This window comes from Glycine soja, chromosome 9 (assembly GCF_004193775.1).
Source record: "Glycine soja cultivar W05 chromosome 9, ASM419377v2, whole genome shotgun sequence".
NCBI classification, from domain to species: Eukaryota; Viridiplantae; Streptophyta; class Magnoliopsida; order Fabales; family Fabaceae; genus Glycine; species Glycine soja.
In genome coordinates this window covers 17,811,119-17,820,352 of record NC_041010.1, presented here as the reverse complement: position 1 = coordinate 17,820,352, position 9,234 = coordinate 17,811,119, and positions in this window count along the sequence as shown.

The following is a 9,234-nucleotide window of genomic DNA, read 5'->3' as shown; positions in this document are numbered from 1 at the left end:
TATAATAACTGCTTGTTATAGTCCTGAATCGCTCCTGTCCAGCTCCATCCCACTAAACAAAACACAACAAATGACTCCAAGCTTGGCATGCATGTGGCCATAATCATGAATATGATCAAGTGAAATGATGATTTCGCTTTGATTCTCATTATCCAACACCGACAGAGGCGAATGCAGAAATTATGGTAAATTACACCAAACAAACTAAAAACACAATAATATAGATCGGAGGCATTATAAATGAAGTAGTCGGTAAAAGACATTGATTCGTGTCAGTGAAGTGTGAATACTCACAATCTGCAGCTTGACGATTTTCCCTTCCAGCTCCACGGTTCTGATTTTCTGAAAATAAAATAAAAATGAGTGTTGGGCCATAAATAAAAATAACAAAAAAGAAGAAGAGTGATAATTACGAAATCAACTCCAATGGTACTTATGTAGTTGTCGACCTAGGAGTCATCCTGAAATGAAATGATGAAACAAAGGAAGTGAACAAAAAGAGAGATTAGGAGAAGCAAATAAAGTGATGACTCACAGCGAATCTGAGAAGCAAGCAGGATTTTCCAACAGAAGAGTCGCCGATTAGGAGAAGCTTGAACAGATAATCGCTGAAACCAAACCAAACCCCAAATTAAACTCAGAGGCTAAATTTTATAGTTTAAAGCCAAGCCCAGAAAGGGAAACTCGGTTAAGTGCAGGAATGACGACGAGATAAAGCATGGCTACCCAACCCATCCTTAAAGCCAAACCAAAATCGTAAAAATAAAAAATAGAATGAAAATGAGAAGAGAAGCAAAAACAGAAAATGCTCAGGCTTTGTGTAAAGAAGAGATGAAGAGAGAGGAAACATCTCAACGTGGCAGAAAAAAGGCAACACAACACGTAGGTGGCACAAAACAAAGCAACAGGTGGCACAAAACCAAGGTAAAGCTGGAGGGCTATAAAATGATAAAAAAACTAAGAAAATGGACAAATGTCAACACCTCAGCCATGGGCATTTTAGTATCTTCATCATACTTCAGTTTTAGTATATAGATATTGATTAATGATTTTTTTAATATTACTAATGATAATGTTAATTTTATAAAATTATTATTATTTTATTTATTTATTGATTTGTCTTACTCTATGTAAAATGATAATTATAATAGTAAGAAAGGAATATTGATAAATCGAAGGAAAAACATAAGCAAACTGAGGTTTGTGGTGTTGAATTCCGCATGTAATGATGATTTGTGGTGTTGAATTCCACTTTATAATGTAGGATTACTATAGGAGAAATTTTTTTTTTCAAATATCTAACTTATCTTCATAAGTCTCAAACTACATGTTGTATGTTGGTTCATTAACAACCATTAGTTAGTTCTCTTACTCTTTATCAACTTAGTATTTTCATGTTTTCTATTATTCTGTTATAACATGTAACAGTTAATTAGTTTTAAGTTGGTTGGGTTAGTTAGGATTGAAATAGTGCTTCTATTTCTTCTCCTGCATAGCCTAGATCATAAGAGAGTTTTCTGTAACCAGAGAAATTATGTAGAGATTGAATAAAGTGGCTGTTGTGAGCACAGTGCAGTGTTCGTTCATTTTTTTTTCTTTTCTGCATTTTGCTTATTCTTGTTCATACAAGAAACTCATTCTTTTGTGAAGTAAAATTTGATCTTGGTACAACAAATTGGTGTGGTGAGCGTGGAGCGATTTTTTGAGTTCGATTCAAGAAATGGGCTCGCCCAAGTACGAGGTTGAAAAATTCACAGGGCAAAATGATTTCGGGCTATGGCAATTGAAGATGAGAGCTCTTCTTGTCCAACAGGGCCTGGTGGAAGCACTAGATGGAGAAGCCAAACTTGAAAAGATGATGGCTGATGGGGATAAGAAAACACTACTGCAGAAGGCACACAATGCAATTATCCTCAGTCTCAGAGACAAGGTGTCGAGGCAAGTCTCTAAGGAAACAACTGCTGCTGGGGGTTTGGTCAAAGCTTGAAGGTTTGTACATGACCAAATTTTTAGTTAATCGTCTTTACCTAAAGAAATCTTTGTATTCGTTTAAAATGCATGAAGATAGATCAATAGGAGAACAATTGGATTTGTTCAATAAACTGATTCTAGATCTTGAAAATATCGATGCCACCATTGATGATGAGGATCAAGCTTTGTTATTGCTGTGCTCTTTGCCTAAGAGTTACTCTCATTTCAAAGAGAATTTATTGTTTGGAAGAGACTCTGTTTCTCTTGATGAAGTGCAGGCTACTCTGAATTCAAAGGAATTGAATGAAAGAAAGGAAAAAAAGTTCTCTACAAGTGGTGAAGGGCTGACAGCAAGAGGCAAGACCTTCAAGAAAGATAGTAAATTTGATAAGAAGAAGCAAAAGCCAGAAAATAAGAAGAATGGTGAAGGAAACATCTTCAAAATCAGATGTTATCACTGTAAAAAGGAGGGTCATACAAGGAATGTTTGTCCTGAAAGGCAGAAAAATGGTGGCAGTAACAATAGGAAGAAGGACTCAAGAAATGCTGCAATTGTTCAAGATGATGGCTATGAATCTGTAAAGGCATTGATGGTGTCTGAAAAGAATCCAGAAACTAAATGGATAATGGATTCAGGGTGTTCATGGCATATGATACCAAACAAATCATGGTTTGAACAATTTTCTGATCAAGCAGATGGGTTAGTACTCCTTGGAGATAACAAGCCTTGCAAAATTGAAGGAATTGGGTCTATAAGGTTCAAGTTTCATAATGGGGCTGAAAGAATTCTCATAGAGGTCAGATATGTACCTGAGTTGAAGAGAAATTTAATCTCTCTTGGTGAATTTGATAAAAGAGGGTATGTGTTCAAGGGTGAAAAAGGAATATTGAATGTAGTTAAAGACTCCATGGTTGTCATGAGGGGAATTATGGAGAATGGCCTTTATTCTGTAGATGGTGAAGTTGTAATTGGCTCTGCAGCCACTGCAATCGGAAGAGTTTTTTTTTTTTTATTTTTTTATCAAAAACTGAGTTATGGCACATGAGGTTGGGCCATGTAAGTGAGAAAAGGTTGATTGAATTGGCAAAACAGGAGCTGCTATGTGGGGACAGAATGGAAAGATTAAAGTTCCGTGAACATTGTGTCTATGGCAAAGCCAAATTCAATGCTGGACATCAGAGAACAAAAGGTACCATTGATTATGTTCATGCTGATCTTTGGGGTCCAACCAAGACTCCCTCTCATTCTGGAGCAAGGTATTTCTTGAGCATTGTGGATGACTACTCAAGGAAGTTGTGGATCTACATTTAGAAAACAAAAGATGAGGCTTTTGACAACTTCAAAAGCTGGAAAATACTTGTGGAAAACCAAACAGGCAGAAAGATCAAGAGGCTCCGTACTGATAATGGTCTTGAGTTATGTTCTGAACCTTTCAATGATTTCTGTAAAGAGAATGGCATTGCAAGGCATAGGACAGTTGCGGGCACCCCTCAACAAAATGGTTTAGCTGAAAGATTCAAGAGGACCATTTTGGAGAGAGTGAGATGTATGTTGCTGAGTGCAGGATTACCCAAGATTTTTTGGGCTGAAGCAGCAATGACTGCTGTATATCTCATCAACAAGTGTCCTTCAACAACTTTGAATTTCAAAACCCCTGAGGAGATTTGGTCTGGCCATCCACCGAGTCTAAAATAGCTAAAGGTATTTGGCTATGTTGCGTATGCTCACATCAAGCAAGACAAATTGGAACCTAGAGCTGACTAGTGCATTTTTCTAGGATATCCTGAGGGAGTGAAAGGGTATAAGCTGTGGTGTTTGGAGGCTGGTTTTAAGAGGTGTTTAGTGAGTTGTGATGTTGTCTTCAATGAAGCTGAAATGGCCTACAAGGCTAAGCCCAACATGGTTCAGTCCAACACTGATCAAAGTAAGGAAACTGATTCTGAAAAATTGAATTTTGAGGTGGAGACTGAGGATAAACATGCTGAAACACAAGCTGTTAATTGGCCTCTTGATGAAGGAAAATATGAAGAAGAGGAACAAGAAGAAGTTGACTATGTGCTGGCTCAAGATAGAATCAGAAGGGAAATCAAACAACCTAAGAGGTATGGATATGCTGATCTAATAGCATTTGCTCTAGTAGCTGCTAGTGAAGTTTTGGAGGAAGATCCAAAAGTTGTTAAAGCTGTCTTAGCTAGAAAGGAGAAAGAAAAATGGCTAAGTGCCATGAATGAAGAGATTAAGTCTCTCCATGACAACCATACATGAGAATTGATTAAAAAAACCCCTGGTTCTAGAGTGGTCAGCTGCAAATGGATCTTCAAGAAGAAAGAAGGCATCCAAGGAGTTGAACCAGATAGATTTAAAGCTAGACTTGTTGCTCGAGGATTCACTCAAAAGGAGGGAATTGACTTCAATGAAGTTTTCTCTCTTGTAGTGAAACACAGGTCAATCAGAATTCTTATGGCTATGGTGGCAAAATTTGATCTTGTGTTAGAACAAATGGATGTGAAGACAACATTTTTGTATGGAAAGCTTGATGAGGTGATATTGATGAAACAACCCGAGGGGTTTGAAATCAAAGGTAAAGAGGATTATGTTTGCAAATTAAACAAATCCCTGTATGGTCTAAAGCAATCCCCCAGGCAGTGGAATAGGAGATTTGATGAATTTATGGCTCGCATACAGTTTCATAGAAGTCATTATGATAACTGTGTTTACTTCAAATTTCCTTTTAAAGTTGAGTTTGTGATATTACTATTATATGTTGATGATATTTTGATAGCAAGTAATAGCAAGAGTGAGGTTGAAAAATTGAAATCTGAGATGAGCAGGGAATTTGAAATGAAAGATTTAGGAGCAGCCAAGAGAATATTAGGAATATAAATCAGACGGGATAGAAAAAGGAAATTGTTGTATCTGTCCTAGGAGTTACATCTTAGAAAAGTTCTTGAAAGGTTTGGAATGTCAAATCCCAAACCTGTAACTACTCCTATGTCACAACAGTTTAAGCTCAGTACAACTCAAGCACCTAAGACACATGATGATATAATTTACATGGAAGGTATTTCATATGCTAATGCTGTAGGGTCACTGATGTATGCTATGGTATGTACTCGCCCTGACATTGCTCATGTAGTGAGCCTAATAAGTAGGTTCATGGCAAATCCAGGCAAAGCACATTGACAAGCCCTGAAATGGATACTCAGATATATCAGAGGATCACTTGGAAGAGTTCTGGTTTATGGTGGAGCTAGGAATAACAGAAGAACAACTGCTATTGAAGGTTTTGTAGATTTTGATTATGTTGGCTGTTTAGATTCAAGGAAATCCCTCACAGGATTTGTGTTCATTGCTTTTGGCACTGCAATTAGTTGGAAAGCTAGCCTTCAAAAGGTAGTGGCTTTATCAACCACTAAAGCTGAATATATTGCTCTTACAGAAGCTGTAAAAGAATCTCTGTGACTTGAAGGCATTGCAAATGAGCTGAAGATACAAAATAAAGTGATCACAAAGTGCCATTGATTTATCCAGAAATTTTGTGCATCATGAGAGGACAAAGCACATTGATATTAAGATGCATTTTGTCATAGAAGTTATTGGTCAAGGATCAGTTATAGTCAAGAAGATTTCAACTGATCACAATCCTTCTGATATGATCACAAAGGCTCTTCCAAGCAGCAAGTTTTTCCATTGTTTGAACTTAATTCAGCTGATGGATGATTAAATCCTGTTTCTGCAGCAACCACTATTTTTGTTAATGTTTTGTTATTGAACCAAGGTGGAGAATTGTTGTATGTTGGTTCATTAACAACCATTAGTTAGTTCTCTTACTCTTCACCAACTTAGTATTTTTCTGTTTTCTGTTATTCTGTTATTACATGTAACAGTTAATTAGTTTTAAGTTGGTTGGGTTAGTTAGGCTTGAAATAATGCATCTATTTCTTCTCCTGCATAGCTAGATCATAAGAGAGTTTTCTGTAACCAGAGAAATTCTGTAGAGATTGAATAAAGTGGCTGCTGTGAGCACAGTGCAGTGTTCGTTCATTTTTTTTTCTTTTCTGCATTTTGCTTATTCTTGTTCATATAAGAAACTCATTCTTTTGTGAAGTAAAATCTGATCTTGGCACAACACTACGAATGTGAGATTTTGATATAATTAATAATTTAGTTATAATTAAAAAAAAGACTTTGTATCAATAGGTATGATAATCTTACATGTTCACACAAAGTCTTCTTCATTTTTTTTACAAGAAATACACATTTGAATGTGAGAGTTTAATTTTGATATAGTCTTAAATATATTTTAGGTATTTGATAAATAATTATTTTTTGTTTTGGATCTCAAATAAATTTTTCTATTATATTATATTCCAGATATATTAAAATTTTATTTTGATTTAATCTTAAAAAACAAATTTTTTCGATATATATATATATATATATATATATATATATATATATATTCTTAAAATAGTATTAGGTTATTACTTAAATAACATGGATACTCAAAATAAAAATTTTAATTTATGAGAGATCCAATATCAAATATTTATTATGGATTCAAAACAAAAATCAGTCATTTATAAAAGACCTAAACTAAAAATCAATCATTTGATTAGTATTATTGTTTCTAATTTAGACACATATTTTTTCTTATATGCTTGAATGTATTACCCAAAACTAGCAAGATAGTATAGCAATTCAAATTCAAATGTAATAAAATGACATATATTCATGTAGCAATTTAAATTTAACAACAAGGTCACATGTGACAATAGGTGTGAATTTGAATAAGTGAATATTATATGCAAGTGTACTATAATTTTTTTAAAATAAGATAAGTAATCCAAATCAGTAACCAATTTTTTTTATCGTATTTATCCTCTATCTTCTTTTTCCTTCCCCTAATTACAAAAGTTTTGCATCAATTGTTTTCACATCTATAATAAAGGGGGTCTTTGTTCTAACTAATATGACACATGCATGATATTTGTTTTCTTTTTTTTTAATCTACAAAAGGAAACCAAAGTATTAAAAAAACTACAAATAACCTTTTTTAAAAAATACAAACTAAGTAAACCAACTAAAAAAAAGAAATTAAAACAATCCCTAATAAATGTTACTAATCAAACACTAATATGAGAAGTTTTCAAGTAAGCATGTATAAAATCAAGACCAGGTTTAAAACTAACAAATATCCACACTCTTAATGGATTTGGTTGGATATTGGATTGTTTTCTTTCCGTTTTTTTCTCTTACCCAATTTCCCATGGATATGGTAGATTTAAGGCAAATTTACTGTAGGGGGATACTTTTAAAAATTAATTACGAAAGAGAGTTTGTTTTTAAACTTTTTACGAGGGGGGTCTGTTCCTCCATGGATGCCGCCAGAAGAACTGGCGACAAAGGTGTTCCGTCATTGCAGATGGCGAGAAGCATGATGAGCTGGAGGGTGCCGCCAGTGACACAAGCGAGACATGCTGACGTGAAGCATGCCACCAATAAGAATAGCGGGACAAAGGTGACTGGGAAGGAAAATAATGTAAGTGTGTATATCTAGATTAATTGATTAAATAATTTTATATAAAATAACATATAATTAAAATTATCAACAAAATAATTTTGCTAGGTAACTGCTGTCATTACAAATAAACATAAGACAAAATATTATAAGGATGTACGGTCAATTTATTATTAATAATGATTGTTCTTTTGAAAAAATGAAAATGAAAATGATACATACTATAGTTAATATAATTTTTTTAAATACCACCCAACTATATTTTTTAATTGATATATTTTGATTTCTTAATCACTGATATGCAGGTTAAAAGATCATACTGAAGCCATGTCGCATTAACAAACATGAAAATGAAATGCCTACCACGTGCACCATGTTCGAATTGAAACAAAGAATTTGAAGGATAAATACACAATAAAAAAATAATGAGAATCTCTAATTTGCTTCTTTTAGAGGAGGTTCACTAGAGTTATAATCCTTTTTCTTTTTCTTATATATTAATCATATTTAAATAATTTACTATTTAAATAGACATTTAGTCAATAAATTAATTATTTAAACGATGGTCCCACTTGTCCTGAGCTTTTGTTATGGTCAGTCACAAGAAGCCAAGCATAATCATATGCTAAACTTTTATTAAAAGATAAGCTAAGGATCACCATTCACCAGTGGATTTTTCTTTTTTAACATTTGCTTGATAATTTTGTTTTCGGGTGATGAAAACAAAGTGGCCATGCTGTATATACAGTATATACTATTGGTGATTGAAGGCCCTAGTAATTAAATGAAGTACTTTGCATATTGGGTACTGTAAGTAAAAGTCTTAAGGCTCTAGTAATTAAATGAAGTACTTTGCATATTGGGTACTTTGCATAATTAAATGCATACTGGCATGTCTCGCCATTCTTATTGGCGGTATGCTTCATGTTTGCATACTAGCATGTCCCACCATTCTTATTGGCGGCATGCTTCATGCCCCGCTATTTTCAATGGTGGTATAGGTTTTATGGGTGTGTCTCGCCGAAGGAAGTGCACGTCAGCATGTCTCACCTGTGCCACTGGCGGCACCCTCCAGCTCAGCATGTTTCTCGCCATCTGCAATGGTGGAACACCTATGTCGCCAGTTCTTCTGGCGGCATCCATGGAGGAACAGACCCCCTCGTAAAAAGTTTAAAAACAGTCCCTCTTTGGTAATTAGTTTTTAAAAGTACCCCTACAGTAAATTTGCCTTAAATCTACCATATCCATGGGAAATTGGGTAAGAGAAAAAAACGGAAAGAAAACAATCCAATATCCAACCAAATCCATTAAGGGTGTAGTAGTCATCATATACTTTGAATACCGTTAAAATAATAATGTACTTCTGTGTGTCTGCATACACACCACATATAGACAAAAAACACAAAAGAAAGCAGACCAGAATTCCTCTGTATTTCTACAATATTCCATCATATAAATTAAACCCCAACCACACTAACATCACAAAATCCCATTCATTTCGACTTCAAATCAAATCCAATTGAAATAAAAAATAAAAAGGAAAAAAGAAAAAGTAAAGACCTCACAACACATGGCTGCTTCAATCCCATTTACAGGTATCAACTCCTCAAGGGTGCTTCCCATGTAAAAATTCTTAAGGGGTTTCCTAAACTATCAATGATAGGAAACAAAAGGATCTTGAAATCTATGGTTCTCACAAACAATCAATAAACAACAATAGATAATGATGTGTACCTTTCTC